The 21,576-nt window shown below is 36.8% G+C and overlaps 1 protein-coding gene across 5 annotated transcripts in view; it reads right to left on the minus strand.

Moving 5' to 3' along the window:
- SORBS2 (sorbin and SH3 domain containing 2) overlaps window positions 1-21,576 on the minus strand; it is a 204,180-nt gene that overhangs the window by 105,244 nt on the left and 77,360 nt on the right. For all 5 annotated transcript variants that reach the window (XM_056489226.1, XM_056489219.1, XM_056489223.1 and 2 more), the window contains one exon: window positions 21,253-21,380. The gene's annotated coding sequence lies outside the window, so the exon portion shown is untranslated. The remainder of the gene's footprint in view (window positions 1-21,252; window positions 21,381-21,576) is intronic.

Below are 21,576 nucleotides of genomic sequence, written 5' to 3' on the forward strand. Positions count from 1 at the left end.
ATGGCTTCCACTTACACAACAGCATTAACATCTCCTGGCATGGTTAAATCCAGGACCAACCTCACTTTGCCTCTAAAATGCTGAGAGTCATGAATAATGTGGTGAATAATGTAAAAGTAACAGATCACCTAAAGATCTGGTAAAAAGAGTTAGGCGCACATTCCACTGTTTTTTTCAGAAAATGTGATCTCAGAAAGACGAGTAGGAGTAAAAAGTTTGCTAAAGAATAAAAAAAATCAGCAACTGGAAAAGACAGATAGTTATTAAAGGGCAATGAAGCCCTAAGACAAAAAGATGACTGGGGAAAGAGCTGATGAAGAGGCTAGGCCTGCAGACATTTTGGCCTGATTGGTTTATTTTTGGGCTACCTCTGCACCCAACTGAGATCAAGAAATATTTAAGAGCTTCACTTTGCATAATAGGATGTAAAAAGAGTAGTGTAGTAAAAGCCTTGATGGGGCTCTGCAGTAGCACTCTCTGGGAAAATGACAGAAGCCTACACATGCCTAACAGTCATCTCATAATTTCAACTATAAACTGTAGTGTGGTGTCAAGAATTTTGTTTAAAATTACATATTTCCACCACAATTAATGCATTAAATTCTTGCCATTCCAGGAACAGAGGCATACTTAAGAAGTTCAATATATTTTACTTTAAAACTATCCATGTAATTTGCAAGAGCATCTTGGAAGTGAGCTGGAAAAAGATCATTTCAGATTTAAAGTTGAATAATGAGTTAGCAATTTCTCATGAAAATAAGAAGTGAAAAGTTAATGCACTACTCAAGAGTTGTTCCCATTGTTTAGTGTAGTTATGAAGATAAGCATGAGAGATATAGGCCTCAATCTTTAACATTCAAGTTACATTTTTCCCCCAGATTTGAACCAATCTTTGAGATTGCCAGGAAGTTATCCCACAAAGATAAAAAGCATTTCAATGAGCTGTATCTTGCCAGAATCATGTCTTATGAGAATACCTAGTATGTGATTGCATCTGTTCCACTAATGACTTGAAAAGAGTGTCCAACCATCTCAATGGTGATTGGAAATAGCTTGTCAACAAAGGACATTTTGTACAATAGGAAATGGAAATGTACAGCTTACTTGGATGTATTAAGAGTGGTAAGTCACTTTCCTCTTCAGCTTTTACTTGTCTTTGTGTTTGGGAACATAATGTGTATTTACTCTGTGACTATATAGGATAACGAACCGTAGTCATTTCCTATCGACCAGTTCATTGTGCAGCTCAAAGAATGTCAAGGTCATATTTTTATTCCAAGCCATAGTTCTAGCCCCAAAGGCAGCATGCAGTGCTTCATTAGCCACATTGAATTGTACAGAACATTACTAATACGTAGATGAACAATCTGCTTTAAATCAATGCAGCATCTGAATACTCTTTCTGGAATACAAAAGAGCTGAGAAAACACAATAATTTTAAAACTCATGATTTGATTGCACTAAATATTTTGCCCAATAATTTCTTTCATAACCAAAACACGTATTTTTCCAGACTGGAAGTGCTGGGTATGATTTTGGGACAGCCTTGACTCAGCCCACAGATGAGTACACCCCGGTGCATACAGCAGTGTGTCATCATCTTTTCAGATGACTGCATGTGAAAATAAGTGATAAATTTGCATATGCACAAAGAAAAGTCACATGTAAATTCCACAGTTGGGTAAACATGAAGATCAGCACACCAGAAATTAAGTATGCAATTAGTATCACATACATGAAATGGTGCGTATAATTACAGACCATATTTGAAAATGCATCCTGTGTCATCTGGACCCTTCCATGCTCCCTATCTACTCACCAGGACCCCAAGTGCTGGTCTGTGCACAACACTAAGCATGAGTGTCTGTATCCACAGGCCCGGCTGTCAGGAGTGCTGCCCTCCAGCTATCATTCTCAGATGCTCAGCAGACATGCTTATTCCAATCCACTCTGCAGAGTGACTGGTTCAGCTGCTGTCCGCAGAGTGCAGTTTTGAAACAGCAGCTGTTGGATAGGCATGATACTAAGTCCATATTTCTAACAGACAAGACATTCTTGAAGAAAAGATTGGCACATCTGCTTTTGGTTTTACAGAGGTCTTAGTTCTCACATTTTTCTGGTACTAGAGCTGCAATGCCAGAAACTCTATTGCCAGAAACTTTAATGTAAACACTTCCCACAAAGAAGGCAGAAAAGTATGTTCACAAACATGGAAAAGAATATCTCCTCTTAACTCTGAACAAGCATATAGTACTTGTTTGACAGACTATGCAGTTCTAGTATGTAATTTATATCCTTTTAATGATTAAAAAATACTTATTACCATTGTCTACTAAAGGGCACTTTCACCATAATAACAGTCTCATTGTTACCCACCTGTATATAATTCTACTTAAAAGTACTCAAGTACTCTTCTGATACTATTTAGTGATTTTTTTTTCTCCTTTGTAAAAACTGGAGGTTACTCACATTATCTTTAAAGGTCAATACAATTACATCTAATTATATATAGGATGCCATATAGTAAGTGTATAAGTCTGTAACTAAACTTCCTTCTGAATTACTGTCCTAGAGATCATCTCTCTGACCACAGCAATTGCAACTCTGCTACAAAGAGAGCAAATTTCAATTGAAAGCTTAAATAAACTGTTTCCAAAACCATTGACTACAGAATTGGAGGCCTCATAACCAAGTGCTCACTAGAAGAAATTAGAAAACTGCAAACCAACATAATTGACACAGAAGAACTCTTATTAGACTCACTCTGGTAAACATGAAACAGAAGGTAAATCTGGTTGTAGATAGCACTAGACAGCCAACAACCCCAAAAGGAGGACATTCCAGATGCATACAAAAAATTCTAAGATTTGAAGAATCACCTTCATCCCAAAACCAAGATGGTAGACAGGCCACAGTTAACTTCAAACTTCTATGCTTCTATTGCCAGGTCCAGAGCAGCTCAGTAAATGGAATCCTTGCCATTACCAGTAAAACATAACAGGCTTTACATTGGTCTGTTTTGACTGAGCTTATAACATTGACAGATTAACAATAAATTCTTGTTTCTGCACACATATTTGCTGTTTGGCTGTAAAAGTAAATCCTGAGTGTGACACCAGGAACCATGAAATATTTGCCTAGGCTTGGAAGAGGTGGCAAACTTCAGAGTAACTGCTAGCTTGTGTTACCCAAATGCTATCCCCAAACACAAATATCTGCCCTTATAACCAGAATTCATGCAGTTTCTGCAGTTTCTTATTTTGTCTCCTAGAGAAACTGTTTTGATTGGCATCAGTACTAAGTTACAAAGTATACATCTGCTGTTATCTCAGGTAGAGTTTGCCCAGTAAAATAATATTTGTATAAAATTTAATAAAAATATTCCCATCCTGTGACAGAACACTTTCTGGAAATACATTTTCTTCAATAGCCACCAAAAAATTGCCCCCCCTTTTTTTTTTAATCAAGTACCCCATTTGACCAGGTTTATTTATGAGGACATCTTCATGACACCAACAGAAGTTTACAGAATATTCTGAGTTAGAAGAGACCCAGAAGGATCATCAACTCCAGCTCCTAAATGAATGGCCCATATGGGCATTGAACCCACAACCTTGGTGTTCTCCAACCAACTGCACTCATCTCAGTAGGAGAAAGTTAATACAATTAACTGGAAAGCACTCAGGAATTGGACACAATGGGACAAAAGGCACTATGGCAAAAACTTGGGTTGGGCTTTCTTGACCATTTGGGAACACCCAATTAAAAAAGGATCCTCAGTGGCTTAATACTGCCAATCACTTTTGTTGTGGCTTGTTTACAATCACCTTCAGCAAGTAGCATGCCTGTCCCTGTGCTGAATCAGTTGACAGACCTCCTGCATTTGAGGGATCTGAGTGCAAAGAGCTTGGCTGCTGTCACAGGCTGCACAAAGCACTTCCCCACTCAGAATGATCTCAGAGTTTGTGTATGTTGATGCATCCAATAACATTACAGTGCCCTTATTAAATCTGAGAAACTTGTTAAATGCTGAAGAGGGCTGGCTACTGCTGGGACCACCACTGACCAGGATGGGCTGTTGACAAACAAAGATGTAACCTGAGATCTTAGGCCAGCACTTTGGTGTCTTCCCTGTGAGGATCCCACCATTTTCAAACTCAACACTTTATTAGAAGAGATAAAACTACTCCATTACATTCTTTAATGACAACTAAGAGACTGGAACTGAAATGCCATCAGCATGCCACAGAGAGGCCACTCTCAAACAACTTTCTCTTTCCACTGCTCCTCAACAACTTTAGAGAGGTAGAAACTAATGCTTTCTACATTTTCAATAGTATACTAAGCACTATTAGAAAAATATATCCAGAAAGTGGTTGACCTAATTCCAACCCTTACATTTACATTTAAAGCTTTGAAGGAGGTGCCACAGGCTACAGTGGCTTAATTTTATCTTCATTAGTTTGCAAAGATAATTTCTTTGGGGTTTAGAGACTAAGTTCAGAAATGAAATCCCTTTGAGCTTCTTGGTTTTTGGAGAAGGTCAGCTCTAATTTTAAAATTTCTTTCTAAAAACAAGTCAGATTACCCTATGATTCCTGCTTACTGTTATGAATCTTGATAAACTATTTTAGAATTGGGACTCAACAAAAAATTGACTATGATTCTTCCTTCTGAAATTCTGTAACATAGGTAAAGCTTTTGCATCCACCTAAAGATCATAAAGCTGATAAATAAGTACAGACCACTGCTGGCTGAATTATTTCCTCCTTGCAGCTTATCATACCACTGTGTGCATTTACACTTGGTTTTACCTATTTGTCTTTACTGAAGACAAAATAAAGCACTGTAGATTCATAATGAGATAACTCTGAACCCAGCTCATAACTGTAGACCTCAGTAAGAAGGTCCTTAGCAAGAATGTTTGTTGTAAACATTCAAAGTTGCACCTTGAAGCTACAGAATGAAGTTTTTTATTTTCAATAGTGACTGATTTCCAGTAAATAAACAAGAAATGCATCTCATTGACAGGCCCAGAATTTAGCCAACAGGCTGTAATTTAAAAAGCTTAGGCTATAATTAACATTCACTTTTCTTACCTGGGTTCTTGTTTGTTACATTATCACAGAATAGTATACACAGACACTAAAAATGCATTGCACAAACTCTTCATGGGTTTCTCATTATCTCACTTACCAATTTCCCCATACTTGCATTTGCTGCAAGTGAAAACTTAAGAATGTATGAGGAGATGCAATACCTTTAGGAACCTTAACCTATCAATTTAACAAGTGAGGCTTCAAAATAACTTTTCATTCAGATATCTAAGAATGATGGAAAAATCATATACTATGTAAATAAAACTTCTGCTCTAAATGAAAAACAACACACAAGAAAAAAGATCTATGTGCAGATTTATTCAATCATGCATGCCTCATGTGTTACTACTACAGCAAATTACCCAAAAACAATTTCTCTGTTACTGAATAGACTCAATTCATCCAGCAGTGCTTAACAAATATTTGATCCTAATTAAACCTAATGATTTTCTCTGCTTCAGAGATGGTGCTGCAGATCAACTTTTTTAAGCACAATACTTGATTTAAAAGCAAAATTCTTACAACTGGTGTGAATTCTGTTCAAAGATGAGCTAACAAGGAAAAACAGTGCCTTCTCTATCAAGAGATTCTAAGAGTGGAAAGTTGGTTATTCAAACTGTGTTGCTTCCCAGATGACTAAATTAGATACATTCCTGTCACCAAAAAACTGCTGATAATGAAAAGTCACTCAGGACTCCAGAGCCACTGGAACTCTTCATACATTAAAAAAATCCTCAACATATTCTATACTTGATTACATTTACAATGGAAGAGATAGCTTGTTATTTTAAGGCGGTTTGCCAGTTTGTTTCCTTTAAATAAGGAAGAAAAGTTAGAGTTTGTATGCTTATTTTTGTGTTCACTTGCAATTTTCAGTCTTCTGTTCTATCAGGATATTAGGGAGGTCATCTTTTGAAAGATTTCTGCTATTGCATAAGAATTTTTGAATTTTCTTTAAAACCAGCACATTCTGCAACTTTTTTTAGTATGCCTGTTTTTAAAATTAAAAGCCTTGTTCCACCTTTGTCAAAATTCATCTGTTATACCTTAGGTGTTGGAAGGTTACCATTAGGAAGACAAAGCTCATTCTCCACACAGATTTAGGGTGGCCAGCACTGCTTGTTAGAGACAGCAGTGGGAAAAAGAATTCCAAGGCCTAAAGTTCTTTCTTCTGTCAAAAGAAATCTTAAGATAATGTTTTGAACATCTCCCATGGATGGCACTGGCACCCTGAAGTAAAATATACTCCAAATAAATATTCTGTAATTTTTTAAGCTAATTTCACAGTAGTTCCTTTGCTATTATTTTAGACCTCGCTCTCAGGTTCACAACTTCTCATTTTGAACAACTACTGTTACCTCCCTTATTTAAAAGCATTCACCATTTTTCAGAGCATGGAATGGATTTGTCTCTGCATAGCTTATTTACTATTAGAAAAACTGGATTGCCACCTTATTTGGCACTGATTGGTGGCCTCAGCACAGAAGGGATTTATATGCTTGCCTAGACAAAAAGTCTGCCCTGAGACAAGCTCCATAGTTGTATGATGCCAAGGGAAATGCAGCATATGCTTCTGTGAATTCTGGTGCTGCCCAAGAAAAGTTTTATGTTTGCAGATGCAGCCCCATCCAAGAGGATGGATTTCACAGGTTTTCCTTCAGCCCTGCAAGGAAGAATACCAGAGGCAAACATTCCTCCCTCAAGCTGAGCCCATAAATGAAAATTAGAATCTGAATCAGTTATGTAAAGTAATACTGGCAGGAGTGGGTGCTTAGAACTAGTTTAAACTAAACAATCTAAATTGTTCCATCAGACACCTGCAGGAATCCCAATTTATTTTAATGCATGCAATTTAGCAGTGGCAGAAACACTACATTTCAGCAGTGAAACAGCTATTTAGGCCAAGGCAGTTAAAAACTTCAAAATGGAAATTTTATAAGGAATTAAAATGAGATACTGTATCATCTGTACCTAGAGCTAACCTACTTTCTGATTTGGGGACAACTTGAATGTCTTTTCAAGCTTTGTGTTGGTATTTCGAATTTCAGCAAAGTTGAAATTTTTAGGAGATACAGAAGTGAGACTTCATGACACACAAACACTTGTGCATAAAGTGAGAAGAGATGGCAAGAGAGACTAAAGGGCTAGAATCACTGCATTAACTTAAAGCTGAGTAATTTCTTTTGGAACTCCTATTTATATGAGCAAACCATATCAGTACTTTCAAAGAGTGATTAAACTTACTCCACATCAAATTTCCTTCTGACTGAGCTGCTGTTGATTCCATATGGAATCCCAATTCTGGAACATTAGTGAAGAGCCAAGTCTTGCTGCAATATTGAATTTCAGGTGTATAATTTTAAAAATGTTACTTCACAGGACTCCCAATCCCTTTTTAAGGAGCATCTTTGCTCATTATAATGGTTTGAGTTACAGGTTTTAATTCTTTTTAAGTTCTCCTGCACCCAAGCCTGAATGCATATTATCATTATGATCTGATTCTTGAAGAGTTAATATTTCTTTGAAGAGTTAATATAACAGGTTTCAACTTGCAATACCACTTGAGTACTGCCAGGTTTCCAGCAGCAGAATTTGAAGCCTTCACCTTAGTTCTCCCTGAACACCTGTACCTTTCTAACAGACAGTAAAAACATATTTCATAGCACCATCCCTATTTCACTCTCCTAGACACTGTTGTTTTTTACAATAATTTATATAAGTTCATTGCTGGTTTTGCTGATAATCTGACAGAAATGCTGGACATGGATAAATGCTAGGCTAGCTTGCATAGCATAGGAGAATCCAGATGCATTTGCCTCCTTGTACACAGAAAATAAGGTTGTTTTGTGCCTAAGCAGCTCAACTGCAACAGCACTACACATGTGAGATGTAGTATAGCTTTCAAAATTGTGAATTCTGTTAGGAATGAGCTCAGTACAAAAACATAACCACCTAAATTCATACAGGAAGGTATTTTGCTAATAAATGGAAACAACCTAAAAATGTATTCTCTAATAAAAAGGAATTCCTAAGGTAGAAGATATTGCAACATCAGTAGTGCTGCTGTTGACACATGAAATGAGGTCTTGAAATTAAAAAAGTAATGAAATTAATTATTTGTACTTGCAAAACCAATATGATGAAGTGAGGCATGTGATTAATTTTTAGCCTTTAAGACACAGGAGCTATCCAAAGATTAATCTAATTTTGTGAGACTTCTTTTAAGAGAATGGCTGAGACCATCTCTTGGACAATAATCTAAGTGTTTTAAGTCCAGAACACATAAACAGGTCTTGCCCCTAGGATATTCACTGGTGTCTGCACTACAGATTTCCAATTTTTCTTTCTTCTCTCCAAAACTGAAAATTAAAGCTAGTTTTCACTACACAAGCATCCCTCCAAAACAACTATTAATGTGCAGATTCTGCAGTGAAATCCTAGTCTATTCCCTCTTGATAGATAAAGCTGAGATGCTGATGGGATACTAATCATCATGGATACTGTTCTATGGAGAATTCAAGGAGCAAGCTAGAACAAGAGTGGAGGAATTCTCTTAGAATCCTTATGATCATAGAACCATAATGGTTGGAAAAGATCTCTGAGATTGTTGAGCCCAACCATTAACTTGCAGCACTGTGTTCATCACTAAACCATGACTGCAAGGGAAAAATTGACACATTTTTTTTTAATACTTATGGGGATGGTGATTCTAACACTCCCCTGGGTAGCCTGTTCCAATGCCTGCCCACCCTTTCTGTAAAGAATTTTTTCCCAATACCCAATCTTTAGTACTATATTATGACTTAATGTTATCAACACTGCCATCATGTTGTCTTTTACTTGCTTGCAGAACCTGACAGATTTCCTACTTACTGCATCCAAAGTTTCTATACTCCCCAAGATTCAAGTCTTCAGTAACTACTATGATAGATACCAATAAGCAAATTCCACATGCATAGTACAAATTTTAGAAGTTCTGATTATCTGTATCTGACTTTAAAGATGATGTGTGAAGTCAATATATGAAGATACTTTAAAGTTTAATAAGAAAAGCACAGTAAAACTTGAGATGCACCCAATGTAAGGGGTTATGAAAATTCCATATAAGCAATGAATATTTTATATTCTGGGAACACTCTTGATTTTTAAAATTCCAGTGCAAAATTATCAAAACAGTAATTTGCATCTGTTTGTTCTCCAGTTTTTGCTGTATAGTAAAATTTGATTTGGGATTTGAAACGCAGTACTGTCTCTGTGGTTTTAAGCTCATATTTAACTGATTCTGCTTTTTAGAGTGGCAGAAGGCAAGGGAGTGAATTTTTTTTTACGAAAGTAATGTCTAACCTTCTATCGCATTAGTGAGCTGTACATCAAGAAACTATACAGCTAAAGACTGTTTTTGCACAAGTATTTCAGGATTGTATACAAAATCCAGCCAAAATTTTGATGTTATGGAGGCAGCATAAGAACAGTCACATTTATGATTAAACAGAAGCCTTTAAAATAACCTAGTACATGGGGCAGTATACGGTTGCCTTGTCAGAAGCATAAATGGACACTTATCTCTGCCGAGGGGACTGGGAAGGCTGACAACCATCTGCTACCTGCTGTGATGAAAACCCCATTGCTTACCACATGTCTACTAATTTTTCAAGTGCACTGATGTAAGATGACTGTCTAGACCAGGTTTTCTTCCATCATATTAGTTCACTCAGAGTTCACCTGAGCAGCTCAAAAAAGGCACTTCGTATTAAACACAATCACTCAACCACTTTGATCACTCTTAATTTACAATTAGAGAATTAAAAACAGGGCATTTCAAGAGTGTGGGAAGATACGGTTTATTTAAGAGATTTCTCTGCTTCAGTGTGCTTTTATTGACTTTCTGTAATCCTGTACCTCATGACTGCTTTGGTGCTGCTTGTACTGAGACAGAGAAAGGAGTTGTGCTGGCAATTTTTTTTATGTGTAGGTCAAGCAGTAGAGGTCATCAGCACCCAGCTAGATCTTACCTGAAAAGAAAAAAGGAATAAATGCACTCTATAGGAAACCAACTTACTGTATATGTTAGGTACAGTCCTTAGGGAAGAATCTTCCCAGCAGAAGAAAAAAAAAAGACATAGTTAAATAATGAACTTATTTTGGCACAAAAACTGCTGCAGTGGTGTTTGCCTTCCCAGTCACTCCTATCACTTCTAGAGTTCATCACCTTCTTAACTGGTGTAATATACCTTGTTATGAAATCAGGTATAAACTTACTCCTGAAATGAGCTTTATTTGAAGTACTGCACAAGCAGTCATCCTGTGCAAAACCAACCTGATAAATATTAAGAATGATTACTTTTGAACCGAGTGAAAAATATGGAGGAAAGGGGAAGATTTAAAAGGAGTTTTGGCAAAAAAGAAAAATTAAATATATCCTTGCCAACAGGCTTTTAAGATTTTTTTTCACAGAGTCATAGAATGCTTAGAGTTGGAAGGGACCTTAAAGATCATCTACTTCCATGGTCTGGGAACCTTCCACTAGACCAGGTTACTCAGAGCCCTATTTAGACTGGTCTTGAACACCTCCAGGGATGGAGAGTCCACAGGCTCTCTGGGCAACCTGTGCCAGTGCCTCACCACCCTCACAATAAAGAATTTCTCCACAATGTCTAACCTGAACCTACTCTCTTTCAGCTTAAGACAACTCCCCTTTGTCCTGTCACTACACAGCCTCATGAAAAGTCCATCTCCAGCCTTCTTGTAAGTCCCTTTTAAGTATTGGAAGGGGCTAGGAGGTCACATTGGAGCCTTCTCTTCTCCAGGATGGACAGCCCCAACTCCCTAAGCCTGTGTGCACAGGAGATGTGCTCCAGCCATTTGTTGAAAAGAAAACCCAAAGCAAACCAAACATCCTGGGACTAAACAGAAGTCATTAATGACTTCAGGTAAGACGAATTCCACAGCTGAAGGAAAGTGGAGAGCCTGGCTTCCAGGTTAGTGTCTCTACAGCACAAGCACATTCTCTATGCAATGCTCCAAGTCCCCAGGTCATCCAGACACATGCAAGTGGAGGGACAAGGCAAGGTCACACCACTGGCTGCAAATCTATGCGGCAGCCATGAAGCATCTCCTGCAGTATTGTGCCCCACAGAAAAAACCTCTTAGACTGAAGATGTCCAGTTAGTAAAATATACAAGAAAATTATTGTGGACATGCATGGGGGTTTCATACAACATATTTCAACTTTACATGAATCCAGGAAAACATGATATTTTGTGCATGGCAGTCATGGTAGTATACACCACAAAGCAGTGATATCTTTGAAACTTCAAGTCATCTGTTCTTTCAGAGGTAAAGGGGGAAAAAATGGTCTATGTGGACCATGCAGTGGCATGAAGGTAAAGTAAGTCAGGCTAACTTTTAGTGATGATAGCTTATTTCCCCATGTTTCATCCCTGTCTATTGAAAGAGATCAACAAAGCTTTCCTCAGGAGGCAATGACAGGCAAATATCTGAACCTGCCTGGCCCTTTGACAACACTGCTCTGTCACACATTAAAGCAGTTATGGGGAATGGCCCAAGAAGGTTAGAGTTATCATTTGTTAATACCACCCTGATCTTCTGCTCTAAAAGTTAATGGTATGACTTATTTAAAAATACTACTGGAATTTAATTTTTATTATGCAGAAAGTAGATTCTGATAAACTGTACATCTCAGAGCAATCTTAAAACAAAAATGCATGTCTACTCAATGTTTTATTCAAAGATAAGACTACTGATCCAAATCTACTAGGGTATTTTACATTTGAAGGCTGTGTACAAGCCAGTAATTTTTCTCCATTTCCTACAAAGGCTACCAAAGACAGACAATTACACAGTTTAAAGTTGGTTCAGCTCAATCTGGGATCCTGTCTTAACCAGGAAAGATGCATCTCCTTTCCCTGCCATTTCTGCTTCCCCCATGTTAGGTCTACTGATCACTTGATGTGGGATAAATAAGAACTAATCCTGCAACTAGGACCAAAAACTTAATGCCCGTTTTTGCATCTACATTTTTAGTTAGGTAAGTGAGATTGATTTAAACATTATTTTGAAAATGTGAGTATAGTTGGCCTGCAGTTCATATGGACTTCATATGCAATATGAGTAATTCTGAAAGACAGTTTGTCTTAGTATTTCTACTTATACCATCTCCTGCCAGAATATTCTAATTTTTATACTATAATGCTCTGCAACTTGCAGCTTCAAAAAAAACAGTAAAAAAAGATTTTGCTCTTAGCTATATAACCTTTACATTTCTCTAGACACTGATATCAATAATATTCCTGCTACCATGTAAAAGCAAAAGAAGAATAAGAAATGGCCACAAAGGTGAATTATGGTATTTAAATAAATTCAGACATTATAAATAGGGACAAAATAAATTACTCAGTTATGAAGAAAATGTCATTTCCAAAGAATGGTATATCCATTTGTAACAAACACTATGCTTTGTAGCAAAAGGGCAAAGCCCAAAAGAATAACAAGTTTTAAAAACTTTTTTTACCATTAGTATGACTTAAAATGTGTCACTGCTGCATTAAAGTTCTAAAATACAGTAACAGAAAATATAAGCCACCAAATGAGACCAAATTTAAAATGTAATTTGAAATTTAGTTGCAGTGTTAGCAGTACAGAATGAGTTCATGTACACTGCCTGGTCTAAACAGAACTAATTCCTCACAAGGACTATTTTAATTCCCAATATTAAGCATCTGTCAACGTGAAAAGGAATACTGTTAAAAAAAATTGCAATAGAGGGCCAGGCAGAAAATGGGAATGCTGCACCTGCAAGAACCAAGCAACTGAAAGCTTACACTGACAAAATCTACTTTGCAACAGCATCTCTATTCACCCAAGCATCCTGAAGCATATGAAAAATTCCTTCAGATACAATATTTTGTCTACCACAAGGCTGAAATCCCCTTACTTTCAAAAAAGTAAATTCAATCAAGACTGAAGCTGGCTTAGGGCTTGTGTTCATATAGAGTTAAATGCCCATTTGACAATCACTGAACTATTTGTAACATTAAAAAAATTTGAGACAACTTCCTGCTTCCTTCCTCTCCTTCAATTAGGCTTTCCTCACGCATAACAAACTACCCTTTACACCTACTGATGGATTTATAGGAATGGCTAGTGGTACTGCCACAAGGGTATGTGTGAGGATACACCTGTATCCTGAGGTACCCTGCCCCACCACAGCCACTGAGGGAGCTGCCCTTCCCTCACCTTTGCAGAGCAGTGTGGTGTGTCCCAGTGCTCTCCAAGACACAGCTCTGGAAAGCCACTCTGAAGCTTTCCAGCTCACAGGCAGAAAACATCAGAGAAAAACAGATGACTGTACCAAAGGTCTTAATGAAGCTTTTGAATTTCTCCACCCTTTCAAGCACTGAAACTGCATCCTGGCAATTAATGAGCAGAATGTTTGAGCATGACTGTACCATGACCTTGGTCTACCACTTTTTAAAAAAGCTAGCAGTAACATTTTTGCTAAATTTCTTTATTAAAGCAGTATATTTTTCTTGGTTCCAAGAAAACTTTTTTTACTGGAATCTTAGTAGGCAGGCATAGCAAATATGAAAATGAAGAAAACCTTCAAAAGGATCGAACTAACAATAACCATGTCCTCACTTGCAGTTGAATTGCAAAAAGCAATGTACTTGCAACCTAAAGACTGAAATTATCACTGAACATTCAGCAATAATGCTGAGAGAATATGATGAAGTCACCACTAAAGTCAGGGCACCTGCCTGGAAAATTTATAGATCTAGTTTGACCTGTCACAGCCCTTCAGTATGAACAGAGAAAAAAGTATAACAGCTCCAATATGCACCTCCAATATAGATTAAAAAACACAACATGCATTTGAGTAATGATATTTTAATAGTAAAAATATTGCTCAAGTTCATAATTAGCTATAAATAATAGTTTAGGAAAGCTTTATATTTCACCTTCATGACTGATTTTCTACTTCCTCTATTTCTTTAGCTAGCCTATCTGTGGAATGATAAATACCATCTAAACAGATGAGCCTTTACCATGTATACTCACAAAGTTGTGTCTTGTTATAGCTCTAGCTACTTAAGTTATTTTCAGCAAAGGTCATCAAGTTCTGAAATCCATTAGAAAGCAACAACAACAACAAAAAAATCCAGTTTTATATGTATCACAACCATCAGGGTAGAACTATTCAAAAAAACAAAATTTGATAAGCAGCCTGAATTAAGTGTTAAGAATAGAGAAAAAGATTTTTGTTGTTTTTATAGCTTGTTGTTCTTTTCTCTTCCCATAAATTCATATCCACAGCTAAGTCAATTATATAATTCAGAAATCAGATAATTCTCATGCAGATCATTATGGTCAGAAATAAGCCTATTTTAAAAAGCCCAAAGACATCTGGTTCTAAAGGAGGTCTTTTGTGCAATGGGTTAGAATCACACACACCTGTGATTCTAACTCCATTACTAAAATTTGGAAGCTTTCTTCACAACCTCAAGTTAAAAGCAGTGTTCTCCTGGGGGTCAGTGTCAGAAAGCACAGAATGTTCAAAACTCTCAGGCTTCAGGGTTTCAACACTTTTGTACCACAGATTTTGAAGTATGACACATCAGCTTAATTCTTTATACTCTAATGCTACCTGAGCATCTCCCAATTGTGTGCTAATCTAGTGTGAAGTTCTACCTAGTCACAATCAGTCCAACACATTTTTGCAAATATCCACTTGAATCCTCATAATTGCCTGGAAAAAAACAAAACAAACAAACCAGTACTTATTCCACAAAAAATGTTTGGAATGAAGTTTTGAATGTTTTGGAATTAATGTTTTGAATGCAAAACCAAAACCATCCTAGTGTTCATTGATAAATATATCTTGGGCTGACCCTGGAGTCACAGAGAGATAGAGCAGTGTAAATGTCTTGCTCGTTCCAGACACAGAAGAGGCCAGGCCAGACTGAAACACACAGGGTCTCATCTCAGGAGACATGCTTTGCCAGCAGAGAATTGCCTGTGTCAAATGGACAAAAGCATTTCACTGCCTTCACATAGACCAAACTGCTGTGATTGAAAACCATGTGTGAATACAACATGTAAACGCTGTACACAAAATAATCACAGTGACTTTTACTGATGCCAGTGTGTGAAAGGTAATGACACTTTGCCAATAACAGCATAAAATGAAGTAGCTGTCAAAGAAGTGACTGAAAGCCTATGGTTTGACACATCACAGCTCCTGTCAGTAGCACAGTTATATCTGAAGGGCCAAACCAACTACCATGATCTCAACTCAGTCTTATGCTAAACTTTGAGGCTATTTTCTTTATTTCACTTGCCTGCAGCAGAACAGTGATTTGCATGGTTACACTAGCAATCTTGGCATGGAGTTTTAGCACAGACAGGTAGACAGAGCTTGCAGCACTGAATAGCAAGTATTCTGCAAGAGCAGAGCTGTTTGTGACAGTCCAAAAGGCTCAGACACACACACAGACCTTTTAAAGCCTTAAGTATACGAGCAACCTTTGTCCAGGCCACTCTGGTTTGTCAGATAATTGACAGACAAGTTAGTGAACTCAATGAAAAAACATTTTGTAATAAGTAGTTCAACCAGCTGACTCAAAGGTCTTTCAAACTTGCTCTGTTGTGTTTGCTGGCCTGTAAATGACTTCCTCAAAGGAGCCCAGATTTCAACTGGAAACAGCTCTACAACTCTAAACAAACATTCTGGTCAAGCACTTAAATATTATTGCTAAGAATAGAGCAGACTGCAAATACTACAGCATTACTGTCACACTATTACTTTTCATTCTACCTGGCCTTAAAGAATACAGAGATCAGAAAATTTAACAAAAGCATGCACCTTACCTATGTCACATAATAGTATTTCAATCTGAAATAAGTTGAATGGTTTTTGTTCAAATTCTGATTAGAAGTCAGCACTCTGTTGATTCCAGCTGTTCTATCCATTCCTTACTATTAATATATGTATTTTAATACCTATCTAGAAAATTGCAAATCTTCATGAATCATTTGGTTTTACAACCAAACACTTGGCACATCTCACTACAGAAATCTAAGCACTAAGTCATTTCAATGAGACTTCCTAGATCCCAGGAAGACAGATCAACACCGTGCTGGACTGCCATGAAGTCAGCTTCTACAAAGCAAGAAACCACACAATTATTTCCAAGTCAGTGGATTTATGCTTATTCTATTTACATAAAGGAGGGAAATATAGATAGGGGTGGAGAGGTCAATGTATAGCCACCTTTGCACCAGCAAATACAAACTACACAGGATTTGAAGTAATTCAGACAGCCATTTGCCATACATCTATATGCCTTTTAGGAATTCAGATGTTTGCCTAGTTATGTTTTTTAGCCTTTTAATTCCAAGGTTTTGGGGTTTTCTTGGGGTTTTGTTTTTTTGGGTGGTATTGTTTTTATTTTTAAAAAGAGCAATTTGATAGCGGTGCTTTTCAGAAGTTTCACCCTCAAATCAAAATTGAATTCCAGTTCAAGTAGAAGATTAAACTGTACATCTGCTCAATTTTAATAAAGAATCTTTCCTTTAATGCAAAGCCATTACTGCACACTGTTTTGTGTGAACATATTATTGTTAGCTACTCCAAGAGGTACCACTAAGAAGTGGTGATACAGCTTTAAATACTCAGCTGTTGCTATACAGGTAGGCTTTTAGGAACCTGCTTGCAGATAAAGCTGGGACACACTTTAAGGAAGATATTAAAAAACTTTCAATACTAACTTAATTCTGCTTACAGAAGTCTAAGGTCATTTTCAAACATTGTTTTTGTCATAGGAAGAAGCAGAATCTTTCCGTACATTATAATGTCCCCAGACTTTAAGCCATAACATCTAACTTTCTTGTTTAAGGCACACACATTTCATATCCTTGTTTTTAACCAAGTCTCACATGAGTTTTATTCTCATTTTTAAACTTTTACTTTGGGCCTGAACTGTAACATTCCAAAAACCAGCCGTCAGCTTCCCTTTTCAGCACTGGAAATGTCTGTGCATCACCCAGGAGGGTAGTAGAAACGAAAAGGTAATTTTACAAGATTCAATAGACCTCTAACAGCAAGTTCCAAGTGCCTTTATTTGACTAACCATCACTGTGGAAAGATCAACTAGCTAATTCTGTATATTGAAGGCTAGGAAAACTCTTGAAAAATTCCATCCACTGCTCAGAACTTGGCTGTTCTGAAAGACTAAATCTTACCAAGACAGAGGACTTGTTCTCCAAATCAACTGTCCCTTTACATGAGCAACATGGCTTGCCTTCCCAACTCTGCTTCCTTCCCTCCCAGGAATTAAATAAGACAATAGCACATTATTAGATATATAAACTGTTGATCTCTCTTCTTATTTCAACCTTTTTTGACTTCAGAGAAGAAATCCACTGCTTTCCAGAAGGTCCAGAGGCCTCACAGAGATCCAGGGTCATGCCTACAGTTCTGCTGCATTCAGCTGAACCTCATGTCTTAGCTTACTAGATCTATGAAGATAAATCACACAAGTAAGTGAATCTTATGCAGGTGCCTCAAGGAGCACTTTCAAAGTTGAGAGGCCACTTCCACACAGGAATTTGGTGTTTGGGCTTTCAGGGACGGCTACTACATTTTTCACCTGTTGCTTCTGCAAAGACTAGGGAAGATACACATGCTAAAAATCTCCTTTGAACCAGGACAGTTCCTTTCTAAATGCATTTATACTATATGACTATTACAGGTAACCTTTCTGGGAAACAAGTAATTAGCAGTCTCAAGTGTGGAAGGAGTCTAGATACCCAAGTCATGTCCAGCACTGCAGATGACACAGCATTAAACATCCTAACAGCATTAAACATTTAGGGGCATAAGTCACTAAGGAAACATACCAATTCCTAACACATTAATATTATGGAGACAAATGCAGTCTTACAAGTATAAAGAGATAATGCCTTACACGAGCCACCTTGAAAACAGATTAAAGCATACTTATTAGATTACTTAGGAAGAGAAAGTGCTTAAAAGCATGCTTTTCTCAATAAAGTACAAGCACACAAGTGGAGAGATGTTGGACTAGATGACCTCACTGTACTTCCTTCCAACCTTACCCATTCTGTGTGTGACTATAAGGGTGAATTTTCTGCCATGTATCATGCAGCTTTATTTCCAGATCAGTATTTTTAAAACTTATACACAAATTAGAATCAAATGAAACTCAAGGCTTGGGGCAGAAGTGAAAATTATTCATTTTTTCATATGCAAAAGTACCTGCTTTTGACTTGCAACTATTACTTTTTTTTTTTTTTTAAGATGGAAAATGAATACTTTCAAAGTCGCTGAATGTGGAAATTGTTTATCTAAAAAGACAGTGGTTTTCTCAGAAAAGTTAAAGCTTAGACATTATAGTTAAAATTATTAAATCCGACAAAAGATGCTGACTGCTGTACTTGAATATTAATAAAGTGATTAATTTTACTCTCTTCTCCCAAACCACAGATTAATGATGATGAGCAGAGGCTACTGTGAGAAGCTGGGAATCCTGCCAGTTCCTGTTCCATTTGGATCAATCGAAAGGTTAAGCACAGCCTAAGCTACAAAGCCAACAAAGAGGCACTGCAATTTTGCACTACTGCAGACACAAGATAACCAGGATGCCATAAAAATTGCAACCCTCTAGAGCAGCTGATTACATGCAGAATCACATAATAAACTTTTTCCAGAGCTATGTATTGCCATCTGAAGACACCACATGGCCAGGTAGCCCAGGGCAGACACAACTCACATATGAATGTTCTCAGTATCTCCATTCTGGTATATCCTCAGTCTGTGGTTAATGTGAGGAAGAGACAGCTGCATGATGGCCTTTTACTCAGATTAATTTCCTCTATCCCCAGATCCTGATTTCAAGTTTTCAAAACACCTTTTTCTTCTCCAGCATTGATACATATTAAATCCATGCACTTTTCACTGTATTACTTATGATCTGCTGATATGCTTAGATCATAGATGAGAGCCCCATACAGAACAGCTTCCATAAAACTCCACTGTTGTCAGTAAATGAACAGAAGATCACACCATGTAACATCATGACTAAACAGCACATTAAGGTCTTTCTCAGCTCAAAGCTTTTTACAAGAAATATAAGTTATCATGATCCCCTGTTTCTCAAGGTAACAGTTCAGTAATATCATATTATGTTTAGATAACGCTTACATTGGCAAAAAGACAACATTTTCTGAGACACTTTGATAAAATAATTCCATCATAAAATGCTTATAGATACACCTGCCTCCTACCCTTCTATTTGAGTTCACAAAGACAGTAAGGAGGGAAGACAGTTGTGTAACCAAACTGTTCTAACTCAGCCTTTTTTCTACATACACAAAGAGTTATAAACAGCAGTTTTAGGCCATCCCAGATTTAATGGGTCCCTTTGAAGCATATAATTACATAAAATAAAAAATTCAAATAAGAAAGTTTTGGGGTTTTTTTTTCAATGCATTTGACACCCCTTTTGGGAAGTGAACAAAGACACACTGTCAAAAGCAGAAAGTTGCACAAAATGTTACCATTTGTTCCCCATGAATGCTGAGGTATACTTATTCAAGGAAAGGAATTCCACTGCTCTCCTGAGATTTCCTCTCAAGTTGAATTTTGTGCCAAGTTCACTCAGTTAAAGTTTGGGTTGTGTTAGCATGCCAGATACAAGTTCCTCTAAGTCAGCCATGTTATTTACTCAAAAATTAAGTGCAAAATACATCGTAAATTCAAACTTACATGAATTAAAAAGTGATCATTAATAGGCCATCATTGGCCCTTACTTTGAACAGTTCAAACACTGTTTTTAATGGAAAATAATTGCTACATATTTTGTCTGTCAAGCAGTCTATTTATGTGTAATTTCTCCTCCAGCTATATTTTTGGACATGTTTTTATATGAAAACCATCAATGTAAGACAAGTAAGATATCTAGACATCCATTTCAGTTTTTCTCTTTTTATCCCAAAACAAGAACAAAAGCTTCTTACTAAAACTTAAATTAATTGGAAAGCCTCCAAACAGCTTTTATGTAAGAGTGTTGATCTTTTTTTCATTTGGGTTTTTTTTCTATGAAAAGACAGTAATAGTGCTTTACATTAAATATAACACTTATTTTAAATATGATACTGGGTTTTGGAAATATTTTTTTTAAATAAGGTGACGTTAGGGCTATAGCAAAGCCTGCAAAATGAGCTGTGCAGAACTAGGGCATGCAGTATGTAAGTAAACAGTAATTGTGGTAAGCCAAAGCACTTCATTGTAAATCAGATGGACTGGGTATATATAAGGTGCCATCTAATGCCAGCCAACTGCTTAGAAAAACCTCATCACAGAGCAAAAAAAAAATTCTGCTCTTCCAAGACTTTCTTAATTTTATTGCAATAAAGAATAAAAATAGATGGTAGAGGACAAACTTGCTTTTTTTGGGTTAAACTCAATACCTCATAATCAAAAGGAAAGATTGTTTCAAGCTGTACAATCAAAATCCAAAGAAACTATAAGACATACGTACCTTTAACAGAACTGTAACAGAATGATATGATCAATTAAAGACTACTGATAAGTCTGCTTACTATCTCATGAAATAGACACATCACCAAGAAAACTAAGGCATTATATTTAATTACCTCAACCTATTTTATCCACAAGAGGTGAAACCAAAAATCAATGAGATATGAATGAATGTTGGGAAAGTTTATTTTCAAACTCTGACTTAACACTGAATATACTTTGTAATACACATTCTTAAGTTAACAGGTAAATCCAAGAAAGAACAATCACCACTTTTGCTTTAAAACATTTAATTCCTTCATTGCAGCAAACAAGACTTGAGACATGAGAACAAAGTAAATTATTTAACTCCTTGTATACCAAAGTACCATACAGAATCATAGATACTATCCTGAAGTTTGGAAAAGCAGCACAGTAATGCCTTGGGAGATTAGTCTTTGAACTTCATATACAGAATGCACCACAACTACCAGCAAGCTGAAGCTGGTTTTCTCTGAACACTAATTAGAAACTCAAGAATTCAAGTGGTAAGGGCAGGAAGAAAGACAAATCCTTAAGAAAAGCATGACTTACCAGACAGAAGAGTTTAGCTGTGTCTCAAATGCAGCAAAAGGAAGAAATTTCTGTATATGTAGACCTTGTTTATTTAGCCCTTTATGAAGGTTTCTCTCAAGACACTAATTTAACTCACATGCAAGAGTCTGCAAAAGAAAAAGAGAAAGAGTCTAAGCTGCTGACTTTTTTTTTCTAAGAACATTTGAGCTATTTTCAGCAGTAATGGGCTTGCCTACTATCGAAATGAAAATGTAATACAGAACAAGCAGCCTCCCAACCCAAGCTAAAAAAATCAGGAAATCCATAGCAAAAAAGCTTTGTTCATAGTCCAATTTTTTATTT

This window comes from Oenanthe melanoleuca, chromosome 4, assembly GCF_029582105.1.
Source record: "Oenanthe melanoleuca isolate GR-GAL-2019-014 chromosome 4, OMel1.0, whole genome shotgun sequence".
NCBI lineage: Eukaryota > Metazoa > Chordata > Aves > Passeriformes > Muscicapidae > Oenanthe > Oenanthe melanoleuca.